The sequence below is a fragment of the Lotus japonicus genome, chromosome 2, assembly GCF_012489685.1.
Source record: "Lotus japonicus ecotype B-129 chromosome 2, LjGifu_v1.2".
Taxonomy (NCBI): Eukaryota; Viridiplantae; Streptophyta; class Magnoliopsida; order Fabales; family Fabaceae; genus Lotus; species Lotus japonicus.
Window position 1 is genome coordinate 43,407,721 of NC_080042.1, and position 14,206 is coordinate 43,421,926.

General features: G+C 37.6%; 1 pseudogene across 1 annotated transcript; it reads right to left on the reverse strand.

The window, feature by feature from the left end:
• Positions 1–5,475: 5,475 nt before the first annotated feature.
• Positions 5,476–13,234, reverse strand: LOC130738052 (disease resistance protein RUN1-like; annotated as a pseudogene). The gene is made up of 7 exons (XR_009019125.1): positions 12,660–13,234; positions 12,373–12,475; positions 12,125–12,264; positions 9,248–11,224; positions 7,356–8,465; positions 6,841–7,116; positions 5,476–6,767 (listed from the first exon to the last, which is right to left on the reverse strand). The product of XR_009019125.1 is annotated as a disease resistance protein RUN1-like (transcript).
• Positions 13,235–14,206: the final 972 nt, after the last annotated feature.

The window sequence follows — 14,206 nt, forward strand, 5'->3', positions numbered from 1 at the left end:
TCGACTACTACGTCGGGAGCGACGAGGAGGAGGAGGAGAAGCTTTGAGCGGTACTGGGAGGGTAGGTTTAGGCAGGCGTCATATTTTGTGTAGAGCTCTGATTCGTTTTGCTTTTGGGACAGGGTAGGTTCCCGACGCATGACTTTTTGTGTGGTTCTCTTACTGAGGGATCACAGTGAGTCAGTCGGACCATAGGGGTCTTTGCCTAGGTTATTTTGAGGCCGACTTTCTCCTAGTGGATTGTAATTATAACTTTCTCACTTACACTTCTGGTTCTGTATATATTTGCCTGCGGGCACACTACTTTGGAGTCACTGCGAGTGCGCGTGACGTGGGAGTGCAGCTGAGGCTGTACATGTGTATATATTTGTATATCGGTTAGTTTAGTTGTTGAGTTATGTCTTTATTTTCTATCGCTTTAATTTAAAGGAATCAAACGGAAAAAAAATTACCTGTTTTCCGCGTAAAGTTTATTTTTAGTTACTAAAGTGGCACCTGGAAATCGGGGTGTTACAGTTATGTTTACAGCACTGCCATATTGATTCATCGCTCGATAGAGCTTGATGTATTTGCGTTTATGATTAAATTGTGCTGACTATATTCGTGCATTTTGATGCCACTTTTGGAGTGTAGAATACACTTATCTTCGTCATGACAATGACGGGTTTGTTTTGGGAATGGTTGTTAGGTCGAACCAAGGTTCGAACCTTTATTGTTTTAGGGGATCTAGTGTTTTCTCGGGGAGTTGTTTGGGTTTGATGGGAACTTTGAACTTATAGAGTTTTGGACCGAAAATAATCATAATCTGTTTTATGTAAATAAATCCATAATATATTTATTAAGAATATAATGCTTTTAATTAATGACGATGATTCAACGGAAAAGACTTAGGAATGAAAGTGAGTTTGGAAAACGGGAATGGGTCGGTGATCCTAGCTTTGGGAACTTTATTTTGAAAGGTGTTGGAAATGAAAACTGAACTTTGGAATTAACGACATAATGGACTAACTTACGATGGAACATTTTACCTAATAAGAGAACTTTATTAAAGGGAACTCATTTTATGGAAAAGAATCTGAAGACGGGCTTTAGCCAAGGGTCTGGGCGTTAGTAAGGTACCTAGTAGAGTACTCTTGGCACAACAGGAAGTGACGGTCAGCCGCGTAGAGTTGTATCGTTCCTGTTGATGTCTGGCGTAGCAAGCAGGATGGTTAAACCCGTAGGGTCACAACCGACTTGACTATAGCCTAGGTTTCTCATTGTAGATGCCTCTGGTCAATGAACCAACTTTTACCTGTGAGGACGAATCGTTGTTTTGCTAATCATATTGCACACATGCATACACGCGATGAAGTGCCAAGTGGAGTACTTCGGTATAGCAGGAAGCAACGATCAGCCGTGTAGAGTTGAATCGGTCCTGACTATACCTGGCACAACAGGATGTAACGATCATCCGTGTAGAGTTGTATCGCTCCTGTTGAGGTCCGACATAGCAAGCAGAAATGGTCGAACCGTGTAGAGTTGGATCGTCTTGACTATAGCCAAAGGTGATAAGCGACGCCCGAGCAGAAATGGTTAAACACGAGGCCAGTGTTACGACCGTCTCGAGGTGCCCAGCCTTTAAGTGGCAATACCGTTGGTTTGTCCCGTCGCCAAGCAGAGTGACGTTATTCGGATTTGTGTCAGCACATGGTGCATTGGCACACAATGCATCTTATTATGATTGACGTTGTATGACATATCATGCACTCTAACTATAGTTGTTGAGATCTGGTGATTTGATGATTGAATTGTGTAAGAGATTCGATAACATGCTATGTATATACCTTAGGGTAGGCAATACATAACTTATATGTATATATACAACATATATATATATATACCCCCTTTATCGCATGTTGATTTTAGGCTTAATACATCAGAAGGCCCCTGAAATTGTAAAGGGAATCAGTTCCAGGGCCTGAAAAATTTTCGCATCAAATTGGGTCCCTAAAAATTTTTTTTTAATTCAATTAAAGCCAAATGTTGCCACCTCTCAATTTTGTCCTAGTCACCAATTCCACGTGGCATTTTTAATTTTTTTAAATTGAAAAATTATAAAACTTTATTTTTTAATTCCAACTCATATTAGTTAAATTTTTCTAATAACCTTTATTCTATTTTTAAATCCTAATCTTTCATCTTCATCCTCTTAATTGTCATCAAGAAAAACCCAGAATGTAAAAATTAAACCAAAAAATTAACATTATCATATTCACCCAAAAATTATAACAATAAGCCAGAATAACTCATTCACAACCATTCATATTCATCTTCATCTTTTGAACTCACATGAAATGATGAAAATAACCCAGCAAGAAACTGAAAATCTAGGAACATCAACCCAAATCCCAACCCCAACCCTCCCTCACGCTCCCCAACCCCAAACCCAACCCCTGAAAACCCGAAAGGCAAACCCTCTTCCCCCATCATCAATCTCCCTCAACCTTCATCTTCTTCTTGCACAGTTCAGCCTCCATATCATAAAACCCTCATATCAGAAACAAGGAAGAAGAAAAATGAAAGAGATGGTGCAGATCGAGGTCAGAAACTTAGAAGAATAGAAACAGATTGGCTGGGTCACCTCGGCGGCGTGGCGTGAACGGGGAGAGGAACCGGGTCAGGGTCGAGAGGGTCCGGGTCAGATTTCGGGTTGGAACTGCAATTCCAGTACAAGGGGTTTGTGATGTCGGCGAAGGTGGACGGGGAGAGGGAGAGTAGCAGGCCGGAGGTGGAGAATGGGGTGAAGCACGTGACTTGCACGGAGGATGCTGCGACATTCGTGGCATCTGCGACAGCCATGGATTTGAGCATGGATGCTTGCAAGCTCTTGTCTCAGACTTCTCTCAGAAGCTCCAAAAGGGGTGAGATTTATGGCTTTGATTATGGTTTAGAGGCTTTGAAGGGATGAAGAAGAACAATGTTTGATGTGGAGGTTTGAGAGCTTGAAGACCAGATCTGAAAAATTTGAGTGTTGCTGGGTTGATGCTGCGTTGTTGAATTTCTAATTAGAAATTGAGGTAGACTTCAATTTAGGGATTTGTTATTAGATTAGGTTAGGAATTAATTAGATTTAGGTTTTTGTTTAGGTTATTATTAGATTAGGATTTTATTAAGTTTTGTTTTCTGCTTATATAATTGAGTTGGATTTTAAAAATAATTTTTAATTAATTTTTCTAATTAAAATAAAAATAAAAAAGCCACATGGTATTGCTGACTAGGACAAAATTGAGAGGTGGCAACATTTGGCCTTAATTGAATTAAAAAAAAATTTCTAGGGACCCAATTTGATGCAAAAATTTTCTAGGCCCTGGATTTGATTCCCTTTACAATTACAGGGGCCTTCTGATGTATTAAGCCATTTTATATCTATTGTATTCTGTAAGTTGACCCTAGCGCCTTGGCTTTGTTTGTATGTTTGTGTTTGGGCGGTCGGCCTGCTGCCAGGCGTCCGTCAGCCGGTTCGTGATGATTCGTTGTGCGGGAAAGACCCGGAGCGAAATGACTATTACTGAAGCTTTCGACGAGGACCCGAACTTCATGCCTGATCGAGGGAGAGTCGATGATAGTAGTGTGGGATATGGGTGGTTAGAGTCTTTTGAGTTGGTTGTTACTGTCATAGCTCTGATTCGTCATTCATATTTTGGGGCAGGGTAGGTCCCCGACACGTTACTTTCGTGTGGTTCTCCGTAGTTGGGAATCACATGGAGTAGTCGGTTGTAGAGGTCTAGAGGAGGCCATCTGGGGCTGACTATTCCTTTCTGTCACTTGTATAATATTTCGAACTAATTATGCTTTCTGAAAACTTGTAAACCTTGCCGTCATTTGAGGATACTCGTGACAATGTTTTTAGTTACAGCAGGACTGTAATAGTATTGTATATTAGTTTATGTTAATCGCATTTTGGGGTTGAGTCTTTAGTTTAAAATGTTCTTTATTCTAAAAGAAAACGAAAAAAAAATATACCTGCATTTTCCGCTTTATTTTATTTTCAAGTTACTAAGTGACACCCGAAAACCGGGGTGTTAAAGTCAGTTTTGGAGAGAATCAATCGTTGGTTGCGATGTTTGGGTGTTGGTTGCGTTATGGGCTAGATTGAGCTATTTGTTGCTCTTGTTTATGTATGAGGATCATTTACCCGGCAGACACCGCTTAGGTGTGCATAGGAAGCAATGTTAGGTCCGTCTAAAGTCAGAATTCATTAATCGGGCCGTGCATGTGGAGGTCATGAGGTAGGGGTTCGCGACTACCAGAACACCAACCTTGAGATCCATTCATTGTTTTCATTTGAAGTATTGAAGACCACCTTGAGGTCATTGTTCCTATTCTCCTTCAAAGGTGATTTTTTAACCCACCTATCCAAAATGTTGTCATTCAATTTAATTAGCATTTAACTGTAGTTGAATGTCTACGTTAGAAAATGTTCGAAAATAGTCTAGAAAATGAAACTTACAGTACATCCAGGTAGCTCCTCAAGTCCATAAAATCACTATCTACCTACCAAAAAGTAGTTTTGATCAAGAAAGTAGTATAGTGAAGAAACTATTGACCTTGCAACAGCCCTATCTCATTAGGCAAACTAAAACAAACACAATTACAAATAAAATGAAGTAAAAGACTTGGCAGCATGATCAAATAACATACAAATATAATGCTTTAAACATTTGGCAACTAGAGCATAGTCATGAGAGCCCTCTATAATGCATTAAAGGATGTACCACAGAGACTGAAAAATGATTTTCTGAGTGAAATCTTGACCTGAAATCCAGGTAAGAAAAGAATAGTGGTGAGGGTACAAGATTGCATTTATGAAGTTCCTATTCTCTATGAGAAAATGGAATTTATCCGGTTAAAAATCAATAATTATCATTGAACATAATGACCTTATATATCAGAAATGAGTCAATAACAGTATAACATTACTGATGTTTATTCTATCTAAATTAATCTTGTTAAAACAAAATCATTTTAAAATTGAGAAACTTTCGTATATGTTCAATAAAATAAACAAAGATTTTTCTTCTACCAGAGACAGCATAAACTGAAGTGACATCGGAATGAAGCCAAATTTAGGGACAGTTCAATCAAGAGAATAGAAATAAAGCATACAATCAAATATATCATCGGTGGCCATCTTGAGCAACAAGTCTAAATAAAGCTAGAGCTTAATTTCGACATGTATCACTTTTGAACATGTCTTTCATTGTTTTCACTGGGAAAATATGTCTCATTCTAAGAATCTGCCTTCACAGCCAAAACAGAAAATCTTTCGCTAAGCTGTTGGACCAATGTAGCATAAAGGAAAAAACACAACCAACCAGAAATTCTTCCTTTTGCTTTGCTTCTCATACTTTACTTGCTCCATGTTACTTTTAAATAATTATAGATATTGTAGTAACTGATTAATGAATAGTGAGAAATATCAATAAATGAAAATATTAAAGGGAAAATCTAAAAAGTAAAGAATATCTTCTTATTATTACAAAGTTCTGAGTAAATTGAAGAAAAAGAAAAACATAATAAAGGCAGATATTATAAGATCCATGGAGTAATAGTGTAGTCAAAGCAGCCGGGTATGGCTGGTTTTGTAACAGGAGATGGAAAATCCGACTCACGATTTTCGAATTTAATATCATCCCTGTTGTTTCCTTCCTTGTAGACCGCAAATAGTACGCTACATAAACATCCAGAACTACTCCACTTTAAAGATTCCATTCCCACTTCAGAACTTGGTACAGGGTAAATCGACTCACACAAAATCTCAACTTGATTCCATTCATGCTCTGCTGATTCCCCCTCTACATTGCCTTGTAGGTCACACCAAAGTATGTGCTCGGAAAATTTAGCTATATAGGTACATGAAGAACTGAACTGTTTGACACCATTGATGAGCACGCTGAACTTGAATTCCAACAACTTGATCATTTTCATGGCGGGAACTGCACAGCAACATAGAGCTATCTTGGGGAATTTCTTTTGAAATGAGAAATGAGAAATGAGTTGATGATTTCCTAAACGTGACATACCACATCGCGTTGTTTAAAAGCTCATCAAACAACCTTACAAATTCATGATGCACTAGCGGAATGGGACTACATACTTGGATGAAATTATTGGAGCTCATGTACGGATAATACACATCAAAGGTAGTAAAATCACTACTTCCTTGCTGAGCTTCATCATATACAAGCATTGTACTTGGAGATGCTTCTGAGCTCAACCTTTCTTTCTCTTGGTGCCCTTCAAAAAATCTAAAGCCTCCATGCCCAAAACCCACTTCCACTTTGACTTTAGGCAACATGTGGATACTATCCGGTAGCTGAATTAACACACTTTCCCCATCCCTTGAGGGACAGTCGCTCAAGCCCAATAAGATTTCCTATGGAAGATGGAAACTTTCCAATGGCAGTGTCGTCTAAATTAATTTCTATTAATTTCTCCATCTTTCCCAATACTTCCGGGAATCTCTTAAGACATGAGCATCCCTGGAGATCCAGGATTTCAAGAGATGTCAACTTGATGCAGGGCACCAGAACTTCTAGCTGGGTGCATCCTTTGGCGCTCAAGCAATTGAGATTCTCGAGAAACCCAACAGAATCATGAATTTTAACTAACTTCGTGCAGTTATCAAGGGACAGATTCTTCAAGAATGGTGCTCCACTTAGGCTCGGTAGTTCGGTTAAGAACTTGCAATCATCAAAATTTATCAAAGATAAGGACTCCAACATCTGCAAAATATAAAGCCATCAATATTTACACAGAATTTCATTTCCAAACTAAAAAGTTCGAAACTTTACGTGCCTTGGGAGGTTGGAAGAATCCAATGCAACTTTCCGGCAAACAAAGCATCTCAAGTTGTTTAGGATTGAAATCAGGTGGTAAAGATGGTGATGGATAACAACTCCAAGCTAGCACTCTCAAACTATTTGGTAGATACTCAGGGCCTATAGAAGACTTTGTTGAATTTTCAATGATCATAATTCTCAGGTTTTTCATCTTCTTGAATGCATTTCCACTCCATTGCATTTCAATGTTGTTGTGCATATCGAGCTTTATGAACTCAACTTTATCAGTTCCCTTCCAAAGCCAAAGTACAATTTAAATCACAAAATGTGCACGTTAGGAGTATCATCAACATATAGTTTTAAAAACTTATAAATGCAAAATTGCAACATTGTCTAGAAATAAAATTTTCCGACATGAAAGGGAATGAAGGTTTAAGAATCAGAAATCTAGCACATATTCATGAAAAATGAGAAATAAAGGAAAGAAAAGAGAATAAATAACACGTACAGATGGTTTAGTTTCTTACATACCGTATTTTCTTCTAAAACATGAATGACATCCTCATCAAACCATAATCTACTGCGGCTGCCAGGCTCATTTGTTGATTCTTGCCTTACAATTTCTCTGCCCATGTCTTGGATTAAGTCATGCATTCTTACAAAACCAAAAGAATCAATCTTAATAAGAGATCTATCAGCCAACACTCTAATACCATCTTCTGCATGAAATCCATGAGCGTGGAGCACTTGTTTGACATAGTCAAGTTCATATTTATTGCAGAAACAAGCAATGTCCAGGAAAATTCCTTTCTCATCTTCCCCCAGACCAACATAGCTCAGTTTAAGAATTTCATGGATATCTTCATGAGGAACTCGTTCATATTTATCTATTTATCTAATGCAGAGTTACATTTATATGAACTTTTACCACATAAGTGAGAACCAATCACTTCCAAAGCCAATGGAACGCCACATGCATAAGAAACAACACGGTTTGAAATATCCACATAACTAGGATTAATTGTACTACTTTTAAAGGCATGCCAGCTAAACAATTCAAGAGCTTTCTCGTCGCTTAGCGCCTTAATCTCATATAAATTTTCTACTCCATGGGTAGCTAACAAGTGTTTGTTTCTTGTTGTTATAATGATCTTACTGCCAGAGCCAAACCAATCAAATCTTCCTGCAAGTGCCTTTAACTGTGCCGGTTTGTCAACATCATCCAAAACCAAAAGAACCTTCTTTTGTTGGAGCCTTCTTTTTATTATTGGAATTCCTTGGTTGGCATTTCCCACTTTGATATCTTTCTCCCTAAGTATTTCAGATAGTAGCATTTCTTGGAGTTGTACAAGACCATGCTTACTAATTGCAGTTTCTCTGATGTCAGCAAGAAAACACGAACCTTCAAATTGATCGGCAATCAAGTTATACAAAGCACGGGCAATTGTTGTTTTACAAATTCCCCCAAATCCATACATGCCTACCATGACCACTTCAGACCCAAGTCCTAGGAGAGACCGCACTTCTAGCACCGCAGAGTCCAACCCAATTGGGTTATCAACAACATGTAAAAGAGTGTGATTTATCTATTTTGAGACTTCTTCAACAATATTTTGGATAAACACATTTTCTGACTCAGAACTGCCCATTACAAAAAATGTGGAATTCATATTTAGTTCATTCTGTTGAATACAAATTAATCCCATAAAATTTAATGTATGTACTCATATAGTAGTCAATAGCGGGAAATAGCGGCGCTATAGCGGCGTAGCGGAGCGGAGCGGCTCCCTGCCGCTATTGAGATGAAATAGCGGCCAACTTCACAATAGCGGTCGTAGCGGCGCGAATAGCGGCCAAAATAGCGGCAGATCGCGGCCAATAGCGGGAAATAGCGGGCGCTATATGAACGCAGGAGAAAATGACTCAAGCCCCTTGGTTTTAAATCGTTGGGGAACCTTTTTATGGGCATGTTAGGACTTCTCAGGGCCATTATAGGTCAAAATTGAAAGAATTAAGCTTCATTCTTCATTCAGATTTGCAAATTCGACTTCTTTACCTTGCTTTTGAGAAGTTATTAGTTGTGTGTTATTGTTCAAGACTTATGATTTTTATTTCTATTATGAATGTTATGAATTTTAGACAATATTTGACATTGTTTGCTATTTATATGTATATAGTATTAAACTATTAATGATATAAAATTACATAAAAAAATTCAGAATAGCGGCCATCCCGCTATGCGCTATCACGCTATCCCACTTTTGGGGCCGGCCGCTACGCGCCGCTATCCGGGATTGACTACTAGGTGTACTCATACATTCCATTCATCTCATATTTTAATCTAATTTTCAGTACATATTTACTATTAATACGAAAATCATTAGGCGAACAAAAGGGGAAAAAAACGATAGTTTGAGAAATACCCGTTTTGGAAATGCCAGCCTGATAGATCAGCTGCTTGACATAAAGCCTTCCTCCATTTTTGCACCTTATCCTTGTCATCTTGGAACCTTTCCTCATGTTTCGCCATGGCTTCTGCATAAATCCCTGTCTGATGCCGAACTTGTGATGGCTCCACATCATAAAAAATTGGCCATACCAATCGACCTCGTACATTTAATGACTCAAGAATGGTAACAAGTTCTTCCAAACAAAATGTCGAGGAAGCATAATTCTGAGAGAAAACAATGATCGCAATTCTAGATTCTAGAATGGCGTCAAGTAGAGCTGGTCTGATTTCTTCTCCTCTTCTAAGCTTTTAATTATCAATGAAAGTATGAATTCCCCTTTGCCGTAGAGAATAATTGAGATGACTAGTGAAATTTAACCTGGTGTCTTCACCTCTAAAACTGAGGAAGACATCATAAGTCCATTGATATTTGAAGTTGGAAAACATGGAGAGTGTTGTTTGACTTGTCATGATACAGGAACTTGAAAATCGTAAACAAGAGACCAGCAAGAACACTTATATGCAACAAACAGTGGAGTGATAGGTATTTAATTACTAACAAGAAGATACTAGCAAGGTATTTATATGCAACAAACAGTAAACAAGAGACCAGCAAGAACACTTATATGCAACAAACTGTGGAGTGATAGGTATGTAATTACTAACAAGAAGAGACTAGCAAGGTACTTATATGCAACAAACAGTGGAGTAATAAGTATGTATGTAATTACTTTCATACGGGTTGAAGGTTAGGGAAGAGATCAGATTCCCTTTCGTTTCTTAATTTTATAATTACCACCTTCAAAAGTTGTTAAATAAAAATAATAAATAATAAATGGTGGTGTGAAATGGGTTCTGATAATTTTTTTATTAACTAGTGTATTGACTAATAAAGCACTGTCATTTTTTACTTTTCGGAGCTAAGCAGTACATTGAGTTTAGTCAGTATTTTACATTCACCTGCATGTGCTCGATCATGTATTTGATCTGACCACAGCTCAATTAGAACAAATATTTTAGAACAAATAATTATTAACTAATCCCTTTAATATATTAACTAAAGCCCCCATCATTTATTACTTCTTGGAATTAGAGTAGTTGATCTTTTTTTATTAGCATCCACCTTTTATTTTTCGAAAAAGCCAAAATGAATTAAAGGAAGCAAAAGCTTCAAACCAATACAACAAAAGTTTACATAAACAAGTAGAAATAATACAACTGAACCCAGCATATTTGACCAAACAGAAAATGAAACCCCCTCCCACTTCAAAAACCAAACACCAAACATGCGTAATCAAACATCAATGTCATGACACTTGCCCTTGCTTGCTCTCCATTCGTGGTTGCATGCAGGTACCGATGAACAAAGTTGTTAATAGATGCATTGTCCAAAAAAAAAAACAGCAATGTCATAAATAAGAAATCTAGTAAGACACAAAAACAGCCATTATGGACTGCTTGTGCTATACTAATAACCATCCCTACACTGTTATCAATTACCTGCAGTAATTTCCATTAAGCCTCTTTACACCAAGGCCTGAGCAGAACCGTTGGAAAATAGCCACAATATACTCCAAACAGTGAAAGAGTTGAAACAATGAGTTCAAACCTGAAACTATCGCCCAGATGATATTTGCACAACACTTCACTTTAGGCAATAATCTGGATCCATACCCCATTGATAGAAAGTAGCTTTAAAATTATTCACATTTGCTTTTAACCACAACCAAGACCTCATTTTAATCAAGTCAAGAATAGGTTCTGCACTAAATCCCCCCGTTAAAAAATACAGAGTTCTTTAACAGCCATATGCCGCAAATAGTGGCATACCATATAACCTTCCATAACCTGCTCAACTTCTTCTCCTTCCCCAACTGTACATGCTGAAAGAAGTGGCCTTTTCAATCATTTGGAAACACACTCTGAATACCCAACCACATGTTGCATCCACCTTTAATGACAAAGAACTATAGGAGTCATGGTGAAGGTTGTACAATACCAAATTTACGCATGAAATTAGATAATTATCCTTAAGCATTTTTGGGTGGTTTGTGACCTCAAAAACAGGTGACTTTATTAAATTTTGAAACTCCTTCTAACATTTGAAACCACCAGAAATGGTTACTTTGGTTGAAAAAATAAGAGATTTTCTGGTCGTGACTGTTGAACACCCAGAAATTGCTTTTCTAATGGGTAATGGCTAAATAAAAAAAAGGTATATGACCGTCTTATTCAGAAGTCAGAACTCAAGAATAAAATCATCAGCATGCTTTAAAGTGCATCTAATCTCCTTCTGTAATTTCTCTTCATTAACTCTGGAGCATAGATAGAGGTTTCTCTGGGGTTATATAAACAACCAACAAAAGACTTTTTCCCACGGGGTATCTAATAAATGAGAATTCATCAATTTGTAATTACAGAAGTTGTACACCTAATTTTAAACATACACTAAAAATATTTGATAACATCTCTTAATTTGTTTAAAGGAATTCATCAATTTGAAGTAATAGTAAATGGATTTATATGATAGTGACCAGAACTTGAAAAAGGAGTAAAGGAACTGAGATAAGTCATTTAGAGGGTTGAATTGATCTAATCTAATATAAAATAGTAGAATAGTAAAAAAAAATTGAAGAAAGAACAAGAGAGTGCTTTGTACAGTCAAAGACACCCTTTTTTCTCTCCAAAATATTCCAATCTCAAACTTCCTTGCCTAAGAGACTCTTGACACATCCCCAGTTTTAATTCCTATCACAATCCTCATTCACTGGTATAACATTGAATCAAATCAATGGGATATATAAGCACTAAAAAACTAGAAGCACAGAACGAAATCAAAGGTAGTACTCACTTATGCATTTTACAGCTTTAGAGGACCATGGTCAAAAAACTGAGTTCTGGATGTATGATTCCCTGTCAGTCACATATCACATATCTTATTTTATACATTGGTCAAACCTTTATCAGTCCATCGATTGTTTGAAGCTCAATCTACAATAAATGAATCAATTGATTGTTATTAGAATCTTCCCAGTAGGATCCCACAAAAATAATGAAAAGGGCATGAAGTGGACGATGATCTTAAGAAGAAAACAATACTAGAATTGAGGGACCAGTGTATTCTCTTCCTGGTTGCTGTTACCATACTCTATAAGGGACCAGTGTATTCTCTTCCAGGTTGAGCATATCAAAGTCCAGGATGCTGTTACCATTACCAACACAATAGAGTTCAGTTAAAATCACAGAAGAAAAGCTAATTAAGCAGATTCTGATGACTAATCTACTAATTTCAGAGATCGTTAAGCAAAACCTAGGCTAGCTAATTAACAAACTTGATAGGAAGTATGTATAAGTTTTTTGCTTAGTGCGAACTGTGAAGGACTTACTTGCTATTGCTACTGCAACAAGATCTTTTACAGGTAGATTCTTATTTCTTCCCTGAGCTGCACATAAAAAATAAACCACTGAGACTGATCCCTGCACATCTCCTCAAAATGCAGGTTGAACAACTTGAGCTTCTCCTTCATAGGCTTCGCCGCTGCGGAAGCCATTGACGGACCCATTATTCTCCTCCACCTTAAGAAATCCCCCAACACATTGTTCCAGGATCTTCTAATGTACCTCACATTAGGCATCATGAAAACAGAGCACAAACCAGAGTCATTATTAATTATGGCAAATTGCGCTCTAGCTACCAACTCCAAAATCCGAGTGATTAGCGTTGTAATCCTTCAATGAAAGGATATTGTGATGGAAAACTAGTTCTAGGGTTTACCGCGACCAGCACGCGGTTTGATAAACGCTTCCCCTAATCTCTTCCAAATAGTGATTGTTACTGATATAAGAACATCGATCAGCGAGCGACTTCTGATGTCAACAGCATTAGCCATTTTCAGCGGTTGAACTGTAGAATCACCTATTTTGGTAACCGCTGATACCGATTTCAACAATGCCAATCTATGTCGAGAACATGGAGTAAACAGCCATTCTGGTCCTTGAATGTGTTCACTTATGATGAAGTGGTCCTCAACTGTTGGAAATGGTCTTTTTTCATCCCTGTATGTGTTACCGTCGGTCAAGTTAGTCCTTGGACCAATTTTCCGTTGGTCTCTCAGACGGAAAAGTTCAAATGTCACCATTTTTGCCACATTGGCTTGACAAATCATCAATGACTCACATCTTATTATGTCAATTTAGTCCCTCAGGAAATTAAAAAAAAAAAACCCCTCTAAATGTTCACCTTCTTCATCATCATCTGTATCATCTAACCCAGAAAACCCAGAAAATTAACATTTTCATCTTTTTAATTTATCATAAACGTTAAAAGAAAAATGAATGGCCCAAATCTTTATCTTCATCACACAAAAAAAAACAACAAACCCAACCGCCTCCAATATCAAGTCCAAACACGTACTATAATTTTATTGTACTTGTAAGCTGATTTATGAACGTGCCACTATCTTTCCTTCTTCAATTGGTCCTATAACCAGATCTTCATCTTCATAAAAAAAACTACAAATTAAACCTAAAACAACTTTTATTCAAAATATTATTTAGATAATGAAAAGATCCAGAAGCTTTAACAGAAGATAGAGAGGGAGAGATACCTCTTCATCTTCATCTGCAATCTCCATCCAATATCAAGTCTTCCCCTTCTCCTCTGCTACAGAATATGCCTCTTCTCTCCATTCTTCTCCTCCCATTCCCACCACCGCCTCTGTTTCTCATCATCTATGAACCCATAAACCCATAAACTTTAGATGAACCTAACATTTCCTTTACCTTCATCATCCCTGAACCCTAAACCCAAATCAACAACAGAACATTGAGGAAAACTCGCTGCCGCTGCGCCCTAGTTGCGATCTCCTCCACAAGCCGCGCCGCTTCGTCAAAATCAAACCTTCAAAGTTTGCATCGAATTTGTGCAGATCTG